General features: G+C 41.9%; 2 pseudogenes; one reads left to right on the forward strand and one right to left on the reverse strand.

Annotated features, from left to right (window-relative positions):
• Positions 1-523: 523 nt before the first annotated feature.
• Positions 524-5347, reverse strand: LOC118364790 (myoglobin-like; annotated as a pseudogene).
• A 9-nt stretch (positions 5348-5356) lies between these two features.
• Positions 5357-10192, forward strand: LOC118364791 (serine hydrolase-like protein; annotated as a pseudogene).
• The last annotated feature ends 4040 nt before the right edge of the window (positions 10193-14232 follow it).

Below are 14232 nucleotides of genomic sequence, written 5' to 3' on the forward strand. Positions count from 1 at the left end.
TAATCAGACCTAACCACAGTTTATATTTAGTCCTTAAACCACAATTCAGCTTTTAACTGTTAATGTGTACAATATCAAATCAACCTTACTATATAGAACAGGTATGAGAAGAAATCTCATCACCCTTGTAACTCATATCCTCCCCCTCAGAAAATACATCTGTCCATGTCACTGGGTGAATGTTTGAAATTAGGCAAAAAGATAAAAGGCAGAATAAACACTAAACACTCAATTGCAGCTGATGGAACGTTTATTGGTTTAGTGCAAAGAGGAACAGTTTACATTCAGTAAGCAAACTACATTGAAAGGGCAGATTAAGGCAATATACTGTATAGAGAAATGTAGAATTTGCACAAATGCTTTGCCTCACACCTCATGTACTTTTCCAATAAGTTTTTCTGTAATAAGTCATAAGCAAACCAGCACTTAGAATGTACTATATAAACACTAGAAGCAACTCTGCTTCAAATGTAAGTTTTCAGTTGTTGTCCTATCCCCGTGACCTCTCGAGAACTGTGGGGGGGGGGGTGTAGGTCGAGGTAAACCCTATATTAGCCAGCAAAGCCCAGCTCCTTGTAGGTGACGTCGATGTCAGCTATGATCACACCCATCACCTGCCTCAGAGCTTCCTGTCCTGCCCAGTCTCCTCACCCATCACTTTGCAGATGATCTCAGTGATGAGCAGCAAGAGATGTTTAACTTCATACTGAATAAAATCACTATAAAGGAAATTTCTCACTCAGTATTTTAGTAAACTAAGCATGACAGTGTCATGGTAAAACTGGAGTGAATGCAACAAATGTATGAATAAGGGGAAAAACTGTTTCAGATAAAGAGAGAAGGGAGGGAGACTGGAATCATTCATCCTCACCATGAAGTTGTTGAGGGCAATCCTATGCTTGGTGGCGTGGTTGGTTGCCAGGGGCTGGATGCCAGCGTGGTCACCTTTATTTAGCTTTCAGCAGCTCACCCAACTTCATAAGCAGTGGCCCCGTGGGCAGCTACTGCTGCGTTCCCTGACAGGTCGCCCGCGGCGATGCCTGCGAATTTAGGGAGCAACATCTGGGTGCTCTGCAAACAGACTAGAGGAAAGGCGAGAGAGAGGAAGAGAGATTTGTAAGGAGAGTTCAGTCTACAGTACAGATTTTTTTTTTAAGAACTCATTCCTGATTGCTATATCTACACATTGGCATCAACCCATTTCATAGCATTACATTCAACAGTCTAGTAGTTGATGGCCAGAACCACTCCAGTCAATCCCTTAGCCAACTCAGTAAAGTCTGGCTCTGGTCCATGGCATTTCGTGCATCTTGCATCATGTGTCTGAGTATCAGTAAGAAAAACGTAACGCCTTGGACCAGAGCAAAGTACAGACCAATAATTGTCCACTGACCGGCTCAGAACCAGTCCTCCGTGTTTGTTGTAGTCCGCCTCCACTGGCCCCCAGCACTTCAGAACCATGTCAAAGTTAACCGTGATCTGAGGGAGACTAAGGCGTGACATGACATACAGTACAAATCTGGGCTTGGGTCTTAACTAATAAAACGGCATCCATTTTCATAAGTGTCACTCAAGTTTACTCGCGCTCGTTGTTGCCAGTTTATTCATTATTACGCACACCTGCTGCTACCATCGTTACGTTCACCTGCGCCTCATGACTCACCTGGACTCCATCGCCTTCCTGATTACCTCCCCTATATCTGTCACTCCCGTCGGTTCTTTCCCCAGGTGTTTCGGTTTAATGTCTGTACGCTACTCATGTTTCGTTAATTTGTTAAATTCGCTGCCTGTATTTGCTTCCCGATTATTAACGTACACGTTACAAGCAGCTATTTAATCACAACGCGTTTCTTTTTTTGAAATTCACCTTCAAATTTGAGTTGACCCCCAGCCATGTTACAAACGCGTACGGTAGGAAAGCTAATGTTTTCTGTGCGGAGCAGTCAGTGGGTTAGGAATAGACAGACGGAAGCTGAGTAGAGGAATAAATGAATAATATCAGATTGAACAGGACCAATGAATCAGCCAAAAAGACGGAATTATATAGTTTTAATTTACATTATAACACTAATTCAGCAATGCATTAATCTAATCTAACATATGGCAGGCCTACTCAGCAAAACTCTATAGAAACAGTCAGCCATAAATCATAGTGGAGGGGTGTGGGTAGCTACGGATTGCATGCATTGTTAAGATGTAAGTGTTAGGTGGCTAATTAGTAGGGGAGAGTTGAAGTAACTGACTGAAGTCAGTAGCACCACCTCAGTGGATCCAAAGCACTCTAGAAACGAGGATGTTACATTAGTTTGGTTTGTTTACTGCGTTCTAACACATTGCATGCAAAGTTGATAGTTGAACTTGCCAATACTAATAAAACATTAAATCCAGATGTTCTTCTATTAAATGTTCTCTTTTCAAAGGCAACAGTGTAGGGACTGTAGTAATTAAGCCAAAGGTCACTTCCCAATAGCTTTTCATTGACCTTGTCCTCATAAGATTCTATACCCATAGGTCAAACATAGGCAGTCCACACAGACATCAGCCATAAAATACAGCCCCATCAGCTCCTCCACATGGTCTTTACTAGCTAATTGTTAGATATTAATGCGCTGTTGGAGCTAGGAACACAAGCATTTCGCTACACCCGCAATAACATCTGCTAAATATGTGTATCTGACCAACAAAGTTGTATTTTATACTCTGAACAATATAGTTGGATGTGGAGGCAGCAGACTTGTTCTTTCAGGACATATGTTCCAGCATCAGTGCACCATAAGTCCACCTGTTGCGTTGGCTTTGCATAGCCTCTAGACCAGGGGTATTCAACTCTTACCCTACAAGGTCCGGAGCCTGCTGGTTCTGTTCTACCGTATAATCAATTGCACCAACCTGGTGTTCCAGGTCTACATCAGTCCCTGATTAGAAGGGGAACAATGAACAAACACAGTTGAACTGGCGTCGAGGTCCAGAGTGTAGGTTGAGAGTTCTGGACTATGGGTCTTGTGTACATGTTGGCTTCTCTTCGAAGACAATGACAGTCAAGCTGATGACAGGATTAGATGTCATACAGTTCAAATAGTTTACTGAAATTAATTTTGGGTTACAATATCAGCTCACCCAAACTCTCACTCATGATTAATACTGCAATGTGCTTTTGCAGCCTCAACACTAATGCTAGGTAAAAACTAAACCTTCTGTTTATTAAAGTGAATAAACATTTGATCCAAAAACGTATTTATAAACTTTCTTCCTGGAGATCTATCATCCTGTGGGTTCAGTCCAACCCTAATTATACTAATTAGCTGCTCAACAAGACCTCATCTAGCTGAATCAGATATGCTAAATTAGGGTAGGACTGAAAACCTACAGGAAGAGGGTTGGGCAGCCCTGGTTTAAAGCGTGACATAGAAGCATTGATACTGTACCAGTAAAGCAGGTAAATGTCCCATGTCAATATTTCAAACTCAAAAATACTTTATAGTCAAACCCATCCCCAAACCATACCTTTTATACCTCCCTCTCGCACACTCATCCCAGACCAACCATCAATCTCTCTCTCCAAGTTAACTCCACCTCTAAACCTTCGAGCCCGCCCTCCCGTTAGGTTACCAAATTATGATACCATACCAGTTAGATTCCTTTCTGTCCCTCACTGCATTGTGAATTCTATTGTCTCATAGTTCATAAGAAAAGAAGGTTCCAAAATCAAGATTTCCAAGTCTATCAAATTCTGATTAGAAATTATTTCCAAAGTTGGTATGGTAATGCTCTATTGCTACAGTTCTTCAGAACTCTAAACCGTTTGCAGGCTCGGCCTAGTATGATAATTTAATAACATACATAAATCTCTCAATTGTTCATAATGTGTAAGAAATGCCATTTGACGCAATCCTATTAGCATACGATAATAGCAGTGGTGTGATGCCGACAGCATTGCTTTTTTTACGACACACTCATTGTTTTGAACAGGGCGAAAGAGCATCTGTCCTTTACAAACACATTATTGGCATGGTCAAAGGCAAATGCTGCCAAAAGTCAGCAATTGACAAAAACAGTTTTTACACTGCAATGACAGAAACTTTTGAACCTAAGGCCAAACAGGACTGTGACTCTCATATATGTCCATGAATAGGCTATACATTGTCACAATCTATCTTCCTTCCTTCCTTCCTCTCTCTCTCCTTTATCTCACACCGCTCTGTCTCTTTTTGGCATTATCCCCATCTCTTTCTCCTCTCCTATCTTTCTCTCTCTTCAGTCACCATGTAGCTTTCTCCTCTCCTATCTTTCTCTCTCTTCAGTCGCCACTCTCTTCAGGCACCATGTAGCTTTATAAATAACTGCTGGCAGCAGCCAGGACCACTAGACAGCCAGAGCATTTAAGTATGGATATGTTTAGTCCCTAGCCCTTTTCCCCCCTTAACTGGGGTTCAATTTCAGGTCAAGTTTAAACCCAACCGACTGATGGTATTCTCTATTTTGTTCTTCTGAGCAATATGGAATTGTTTTAAGAAGGTCACACCAATGAACATTTAGCTATTTGATTTGGAATTTTAAGACGCCTTGAATTATCCCAAAAATATATTTTTAAAATAATTTAATAAAACAATATTTTGAGCCTTACTGCTATTAGCCTATACAAGCGCATTGAATAACAGATTCACTACATGGAACAACAGATAGTCCCTAAAAAATATCAAAAAGGAGGTTTGTTCTGAAGTGTCTCTCCTATATCTATTCTCAAACTATTGTAGGTTTAGGATTTTACCATTTCTGCCACCTGGTGACCTATTGCAGATACAACAGCATCCACTTTGCCTTGTCGTCCACCTCTAGAATGTTTCCAAGGCTGGAATTTCCTCGCTAGTTTTTAAAATGACTTTTGTTTTTCATGCCGATAGGCTAAAAGTCAGGAAATGTTTCAAAATAATTTTTGTTTTTCATGCCAATAAGGCTACATGTCACGAAATTGTTGGAACAGACAAATTCTGCAACAAACTCTAGGCCAATGCCTTGAGCTATACTCAGATGGAAAAAAATATATATTGGGGACAAAGACACGTTGTTCGTAGTCTTGACCACCACTTGTTTGGTTTATTGCTCGAACGATATAATTCTGGATACTTTGTGACCGCACCTTGTCTTGTTAACGCCTCGTGTTAACCCGCCCTGTTCTACTGACAAATAATGTGATTGGATAATGTCTGAAATATAATTGGCGCGTGCACTTGTCAATAATTTAACCAGCCGCTAGCTGTCCAATGTTATTCGCTAAGGAGGAGACGCATTCACGTTTCATTGGTCAAAATAACAGGTATCACTTCACCCGGAAGTAATGGAGAAGCATTTCGTAGGTTACATACGCATGAATAGCTGTTTCTATTTCATAGCTAACGTTTTATTATATATATATTTAATATATCGATGTTGTGGACGTATAGTGCTTATGTTTAGTTAACAACCCGACTTTGACGTTGGTCTTTCAGAATAATGCAAACTTTGAAAGGAGTCAGACACTTGATGACATCAGCTACCATGAAACAAGCAGGTAAGAATGAATCCTTTCTTGATCGTCAGAACTTATGGGAGCTGTCTTGACATGAACTTAGTGAACTCATTAGTGTGTTGTTTGTTTGTTGAGCTTCTTATAACACTTCCTCGTGCACTATTACTGAATGTTTTGTCATGTTAAATGCATAGTAATGCGTCTTAACAGTAATTGCCCTTCAGTGTCAGAGTTCAATATGCCAGTGCCGTGGGGAGAGATAAGGGGCAAGGTCTGGGGTCCTGACCATGGTCGACCAATACTCTGCCTGCACGGCTGGGCAGACAACTGTGGCACTTTCAACACTCTCATTCCACTGCTGCCAAAAGGTGTGTAGGCTGCCTGCCCGCTTGATCAGCACAGAGAATTAAACAATAGATTCATGAGAACTTGTCATTGGAATTGGAAGGACATTCAGTTGCATAGTTGTTCAGTACGGATTGTCAGGCTCTTTCTCTCTCTCTCTCTCTCTCTCTTTCTCTCTCTCTTTCTTTTATTGATTTATTTATTTACATACACAGAGTGGAAGTGTGTAGCTGTGGATATGGCTGGCCATGGCCTCTCCTCCCATAGACCTCCTGGAGTCTTCTACAGCTTTCCTGCTTATGTGGCTGACATACGGCGAGTCATTTGAGGTATTAATAATTATTTAAATTAATTTAGTGGATCCATATGTTTGTCCTATTTCACACAGGCACAAGTGTGTATTAATACAAATGTGTGTTTTGCATATCCCACTCTCTCTGAGACACCCTCTGAGAATGGGGTCACGGCCAGTGTCTGCCTGGAGGCGACCCTGGAGCAATTAGGGTTTAGCGCCGAACTTTCGGCTACTGGCCCAATGCTCAAACCACTTGGCTACTTGCTGGTTTGAGCTTATTCAGACCAATGTGACCTTTGCTCCAGTAAGAGCTAAAAAGCAATGTTTGAAAGTGAAGTTAGACACAGCTATATGAGGTTTCCTCATTCTTTCTCTCCTAGGTAGGTGTAATTTTAAAGTATGAAGCTACATTTTAGCAGATATATCTCTATCTATCTATCTAATCAATTGAAATGGTTTGCAGCTCTCCAGTGGAAGAGATTCTCTATTATCGGACACAGTATGGGTGAGTGACTGTTCAACTTCATGTTAATCTCTCTTCCACTCATTGTGTTCTGATCAGACATTGTTGTTTTCCTTTCTGTACAGACATCTGATCATGTGCTCTCCATTGTACAGGTGGCAATGTAGCTGGAATAGTAAGCATCTTAAAAAAGAAGCATGTTAATGCTCTTTCATATCTGTGTGTCTCTTCGCAATGAACAATATCCAGAGACAGTACCTGTGTATGGTGTGTGTGTGTAACCATGTCCTGTTGTCTTTGTCCAGTTCAGTGCATTGTATCCAGAGATGGTGGATTCAGTGGTTCTCCTGGACTCCTATGGATTCTTACCCACAGACGCGGTACTGAAATACTCAACTCTTATCATTTGCTCCTTGGAACTGTTCAGGACATCCGCATTTTATAATGTCTCTCTACCATTGTGTCTCTTACCCTAGAAGGAATTGCATACGGTGATAAGACAGGGATTTGAAGGAATGCTTGAGTTTGAGAAGAAGAAAGAGAAGGTTTATACCTATGAGAACGCATTGATGAGGTAAGACCACGCTTCCTTGTTTTACAATGACACTTCTGTTATGTTGGGCTGTCTGGCCATAATTTCTCTGCTCTGATAATCATAGTCATTGCGTCACTCCTATGATGTGTTAATCACTTCCAGGCTTTTGGCAGCAAACCCCTCTCTCTCGGAGCAGTCAGCCCACATTCTTCCAGAACGAGGACTCACTCAGGTTGAAGGAGGTAAAATGATCATTCTCTCCCCCTCTCTCCCTATCTCACGGTCTTTTTTCTCTTTTCACTTTGTTTCTCCTTCTTGTCATCTGTCGTACTCATATCATTGTAATATAATAGTAATACTAACACTTTCTATTTTTATCTCATAGGGGTGGTGTTCACCCGAGACATTAGAATCAATCTGGTAAGACTAATCTTTTTGTGTTAATAGTCCTCATAAAAAAATACGTACTTTAGTTGATTTGTATATTTGTATCTGTTTCTAGCAATGCTAATGTGTTCTGTTTCAGAAAAACGTTGTGCGTGTGAGTCTGGAGCAGAGTCTGGAGTTGCAGTCCAGGATACAGGCCAGAGTTCTAGTAGTGCTGTAGGACACTCTCCCATCATTACACCATTTCACAATTATTACACAGTTTCTATTGTAAACTACACTTTACCACACCGTCAAGCACAATTTTTTTATTTTTTTACTGCTAATATGTTTTACTTGAAGATCTCTCATTCTCCTGATAGGGCGGAGGAGGGGTTTGAGAAGATGTTTTCTGAACCACAACAGAAGACATTTACCTCAACGATACTTCAAGGGTATAAAGACCAAAGCGTGAGTATACTTACGTATATACCTTGTTTCTTTGTAAATATGTCCTACTCACATTCTAATGTCACTTTTATGGTTGCGACTGAAACATTTTAGCTAATATTTGTATGTTGTTACTACAGTCATATTGTGCTCTGCTTCTTGCAGCTACAGTACTGTATAGATAACTAAGCAGAGAAGTTTTAGCTGCAAACACTGACCTAAATACTGGCACTCAGATTGGTCAAATGCAGGGTTTTTGAGAAAGAATAGTTTATATGTATTTGTTTTCAATTCCCCCCTCTTTGTGTCTCTGTCTGGTCTTGTATGTCTCTCAGGGCATGGTGGTTAACGTACCTGGTGATCATCATGTCCACCTGAACACCCCTGAGACTGTGGCCCAACTCGTCACTGACTTCCTCCAGAAAGAAGCTCCTTCACACAGCACTGCAGAGGATACACAGGCAGCCAAGTTATAATCCCCCGCCCCTCCCCCACTGTGTTAGTTAGTGTTTACAACTCTCAGATACATGCAGTGTGCCTGTAGCCTTCCGGGTGCCATCCATCCATTCATAACATGAGCAGTATTAAAGGTAGACTCAGCGACATGGCGTAGATGCAGAAAGTAAATAGCATAGTGGGTACATTTCCACAACAATTCCTGGTGAACCCGTGAGCTGGACTGTGTGAGAGCGAAGTCTTGTATCTCACTCATCTCAATATCTACAGTGCTGCCCGTGGCAACTTCATTCTGCTGAATCTACGCATAATATGAGACTGGATCAGTTTACAAATCTATAGACACAGAATAAATTGCTACTTGTGCAAATAGACAACTGTTGCATAAACAGACTTTGAGACCATAATATTTATTATATTGTGCTGTATCTAAATCACAACCAATACTTTTTTAACGGCAGTCTGTCGAGCTAGAATACTTGATGTTTACCAGTTGCTGTATGTCATGGTTTTTTAGAACTGGCCTGTTTTCTCCCAACTGATGACCCGGTGATGCCTTACAGTGCCTTGCTACTGGTCAGAACCTATTGAAATGCATTCATATTTTAATAAATCACACATTTTTTTCAAAAAAATTGTATAAGATTCAGTTTCACACTAATCAGATGCAGACCTACATGTCCACTTCCTGGATGTGGCCCAATGAGAAGTGGATTAGAGGTTGATCTATCAAGCTTATCTTTCCTACATATGGTCTTAGAGCTGAGTAACAATCATTCAACTAATTGGACAAAGGCTTCTTCCTGGTACAGTTTGACAATAAATAGGTCATCCTTCCTGCTCTTCGGTCTTATTTTAGTCATTGTCTCAGATAAAAGTAATTGTCTCGGACGTCAAGAGAAAAAAACATGACATGTTGTGCTTTGTAGATGAGCAGTCTCCTTATAAGGAAATCCTATTGCTTCTGCCTGAGTGACGGATATGAAGGAGAACATTACCCTCTTACTCTGTGATGGTTTGTGCATTTAAATGAACTGGAATCGATTTCATGCAGATGATGAAGGAGGCGACCGGAGACATCTGAAGGGTCCTGGCCCCAAAAAAACACCACAATAACCGTTGCATAACATCCGCCTCCACCCATCACTAGGGCTGTTGTCATAGCAATGCCCCCCTCCTCCCCTCCCTTTGAATGTGACGTCAGAACCCAGAGCAGTATGATGAACCTCTCTGTCATCTGTACAGAGAGATCACCTTGGATTATATTATACCATCCAGCTGACGGTTGTGCTGCATTAGACCAATACATCATCTGATTAGTGACTCCATTGCTCCTCCGTTTTACACTAACATCATATTCAGAGGAAGGCGGGCACAGCAGAGACCACAGGTATGTGCCGAAACCTGCTAGCTATCGTGGGGTGATATTTTTTGTCATGATCATATACAGTTACTCTAGCAGCTAATGTGTGCAATCAGTTACAGTGGACATAATCTACTGACACAGTAAAAGGATGGCGAAGCATGTTAAGAGGAGTATTTGAATGGCAATAGCCTGCCACAACTAATATACCTTAACACAGAGGACCATTTTATAGTCAATTTTGACAGGGCATTTGCTTGCACATAATAGTTGACTTGAGATTGAATAAGGAGTACGTTTTCAGGTAAAGCTGCACCATGTGTACAATAGGTAGATTGTGTTTGGTATTTGATCATCAGCTCACAATCTAATGTCCCCCGTCCTCCTGTCCCGCTCCGTAACAGTACCATGTCCTGGATGTTCCTGGACTGGTTCGTCCCCATCTACCTGCTGGTGTCGGTCCTGGTGCTGGCCGGCTTCGGCGCCTGTCTCTACTTCCTCGAGCCAGGGCTTCAGGACGCACACAAGTGGAGCAACAAGACTGTGAAGCACCATCCGCTGGTGGTCAGCTTGAACAGCAAAGACGAAGATGGCAATGCCCTCATATGATATGACCACACACACTACGGGAAGGACAGAAGCTGACCACATGGAGTGGAGCTGGGACTGGAGGACCGCAGGATGGTAGATAGAGACAAACACCTCCTGAGAGGTTTGGGACGTAAGAGGCCTGACTGGGAAGAAACAGCATTGAGAGGAAGGCACTGTGGTCAGGTGGTGCCACCCTTTGAAATGCGAAATAACGTTTTCATCGAGAGGGGAAACAAAAAATGAGGTCATTTGAAAAAAGTGTTCCTGTTTTCATTTTCATATTTGTGCCATTTCATGATTGTGACAATTTTTACATATATTTTGAAACCAGACATTCACTGCATTTATCACGATGTTTATGTATCTTAGTGCATTTGAAGCTGACTAATAAAGTGCAATACATTTCTAAATGTTGAAACCACAAAATCAGTTTTCTGAAAATGTCAATATGGCAGCTGCTATCAAGTCTCTTGTTTGGAAGTATTTGTGAAGGTGTTTGAATGAAACTGTAAATTGCTTTCAGTAATGATATCAGTTATGTGCCAAATAGATTGATGATTAAATTGGTTCAAGATGCCAAAATAATCCATTCAGAGGTCGATCCTAAGAAAACATTTGTATTTTTATTCTCATCACACTGTCCTTTTTTTACTGAAGGATGGTGGGAAAAAAGTATGTATGTATCATTTTGCACTTTTGACCATGTTGTCATAACTATATATTCATAAGAAATAACAAAATACATGGATTTATCACCACTTGAATACCCTGTGTTATGCATTAATTCTCAGCCCTGGAAAAAGTAAAACACAAAAAGAGGAACATTTTTCAAAGATGTGTTTCAAGATTCTCCACTGGGGAGCATTGTAGTCGTTTATCCACAGACACAGACTATGTTTCCCATAGACAAACAAAATGAGGGGGGTGGGAGTGGGTGAGTGAAACAGTGCAGCTTTAGATGAGAGGAATGGGGAGAATGTAACTTTGGTACACACGACTTCCAGCTGTTCTCCCTGTCTCTCCCTCTCTCTCTCTCTCTCTCTCTCTCTCTCTCTCTCTCTCTCTCTCGCTCTCTCTGTCTCTCACTGTCTCTCACTGGTTTTCTCTCTCACTCCATGTCAACGACCCAGATAGAGCCTATCGCATACACTCAGGTCAGTGCTTGTTTAACTGTATACTCATCTTTCTGTTTATTTTTAGTTGATCAGGCTTGCAGTCTTCTGTAATGCAATGTAATGCAGTTGACTATTTGAGAATGCAAGTTTTCTGCCATGCCTTTTACATTAAAGTTATGTTTCTTACAGACCTACTGCCAAACGTACAATAAAATATATAAACATAACATTTTTTAAATTAACATAAAATGTCATTCTCTCCCATTAACCTTCTCTCACTTCCTACTCATCAAAACTGCCTGGCTTTGCAGGTATTCATCATTTCTCTTTGCAATGAGTTTTGATAACCAACTTGCAACTTGCACCTCCAAACAACCCCAGAAACACCTACTAGTGCCACCGCCCCCTCCTCTCCAGCTCTCACCTATTGTCACAAAGAAACCCATCCAGATCTCCTCCTTTGACAGCCAGGGACTCCATCTTCACACAAAGAGGACTCTTGGCAACAGGACAACACATCCTATTCTGAAGCTCAAACCTGGTGTGTCTCCGACACTTCCTACTCCTAAGGTCAGGCTAGGCACATCCCCATCACTTCCTACCCCAAAGCCTATTCGGAAAGTTCCTATTCCAAATCCTAGCATCTCTCCAAAAGTTCCTATTCCAAATCATAGTGTTTCGCCACCACTTATCATTACAAACCCAGACCTCTCTCCAAGCCTTTCCATCCCAAAGATCCGGCTTGGCCAATCTCCAAAACTGTACTGTCAAACAATGCCATTGGAGAGCCAAGGCACAAAACAGACCTCCACGGGGGCCAAAGAAAGATGGGCCCGTTCAATCCCTATCTCTAGTACTAAAGGTCAAGCTGAGCATCGTAACCAGTGTTCCCCTAAACCAGCAACCCATGACATACTTGACGAAGAGGTTCTGATGGACTTTGTAACACGTTCTGGGTTGATGAAACCTGTACCAACATCTTATTCTAGAGGTTTAGGCACACCGCCTGATACGTACACCCATTCCTCTCCACAATCTCAACAGCCAGGGCCCTACAGGACAAGAGGCATGAAGTCTCAGGACCCTAACTTGTTGCAAGCCAGGCTCGGACTAAGGAAAACAGGAAGGATAACAAACTACAGTCCTGGATTTTTTCGCGGTAAGGATGGCATTTCCAAGCAAAAGGTTACTGACACAATATCGGAACCAAGACCAAATCACCTGGTAATCCCATCAGGTACTGCTCTGTCAGGAGGTGTGTCAGCCAGACAAAATGTTGTCTCAAGGAGGAAAGTTCCAATTATTGTTGAAAATGATTCTCAATCAATTAATTTTCAGTTTAAGTCAAAGAGGGGTGGACAGGGGTCCCAATGTGGCCTTGCTTCACCAAAAACATTAAAACACATTGGACATCTTCAGAAGGGACTTCAGTCTCAGGCTGACAGCATATATGCTGGTCTACTACCTTTCAGTCAAAAGGAATACTGTCAAAGTGCTTCTCCTCCTATGCCTCCCAAGACACCATCTTGGAAAGAACACCTAAGTCGATCAACATCTGCAGCAGTTACAGAAGTCAAAAGAAGCAGCTATGACCTCAACCCTCGGGCAAAGAAGGGAGCAACATTCATAAAGGACTTTACCACCAAAGAGTCTCATCTGGAAGAGTCTACAAAGACAATCTTAGATGCTGCATTTCAACCTTTAGCACAAGCCAGCCCTAGTAGAAAATACAAGAACCTCCAAAGACCCAAATTCTGGACTAGACCTCAGTGTCAAAGTCTACCGACCGATACACAAACCATTGAGAGGAAACGGAATCAATCTAACCAGTCAAATAGCAGCATTTTGATGGGTAGGTGTCTTTTAGAAGTCAGTCAGAAACAGGAAGCCCTTCAGTCTGGGGTTAAAAGGTCAAACTGCGACAACTCCCAGACATGTCTGGTGGTACCTCTGACACAGGGGGCCTCCCTCACACCCTCTACCCTGTCAGAGGCCCCTGAGAGATCAACTATTAAACATGGACAGGGCTTGGATTTGGACCATTGCCAAAATATCAATAGTGGTCAAGTTACAGAATCCACCAAACCCAATCTAGATGAATGTGTGCTGCACAGTGGAAACGTTCCCAAAATGTTCAGCCAATCACAGAAACCTATTTTACATCCTGTCCAATCGGCTTTACGAATGGTGAAGAACAACGATGGCAATCACAAAGGAGTCCAAGGACTAAGGCCAGTTCATCTAGAACCCACCCAAACAGGTCCACCTCCACCACCTGACCATGAGAGGCCCAACATAAACCCATCAGAATATTCCTCAGAAGAATGGACTGTGCACTGGCTCCTGTCCATGGAGGGCAACCAGCAACACAAAACATCACAGGTTGGCCCAGATTCAGCAGAGGTCGCTGAGCAACCATCCCAACCACAGAGCCAGGGTATAGACTGCTACATACCAGGAGAGATGGATATCTCACCATCACATGAATTGGATCACCCTCTTTCAAGCATGACGTTTGTTGATGAAGAGGCAGAGAAATTACATGATGACATCACCACACCTCCTCGAGTGTATTTGTCAATGGGTGAGTAATGAGGAAAACGTTTCAAAGAAGGCCATGCACATGATAGTGTAAACAAAATCGGATTTGTTGGTTAAAATGTCTCTATTCAGACTTAACATATTACTCTGAAAGTCAGGATGAGAGAGAGAGAGAAAGAGAGAGAGAGAGAGAGAGAGAGAGAGAG

Source organism: Oncorhynchus keta, chromosome 32 (assembly GCF_023373465.1).
Source record: "Oncorhynchus keta strain PuntledgeMale-10-30-2019 chromosome 32, Oket_V2, whole genome shotgun sequence".
In the NCBI taxonomy this organism is placed as follows: domain Eukaryota; kingdom Metazoa; phylum Chordata; class Actinopteri; order Salmoniformes; family Salmonidae; genus Oncorhynchus; species Oncorhynchus keta.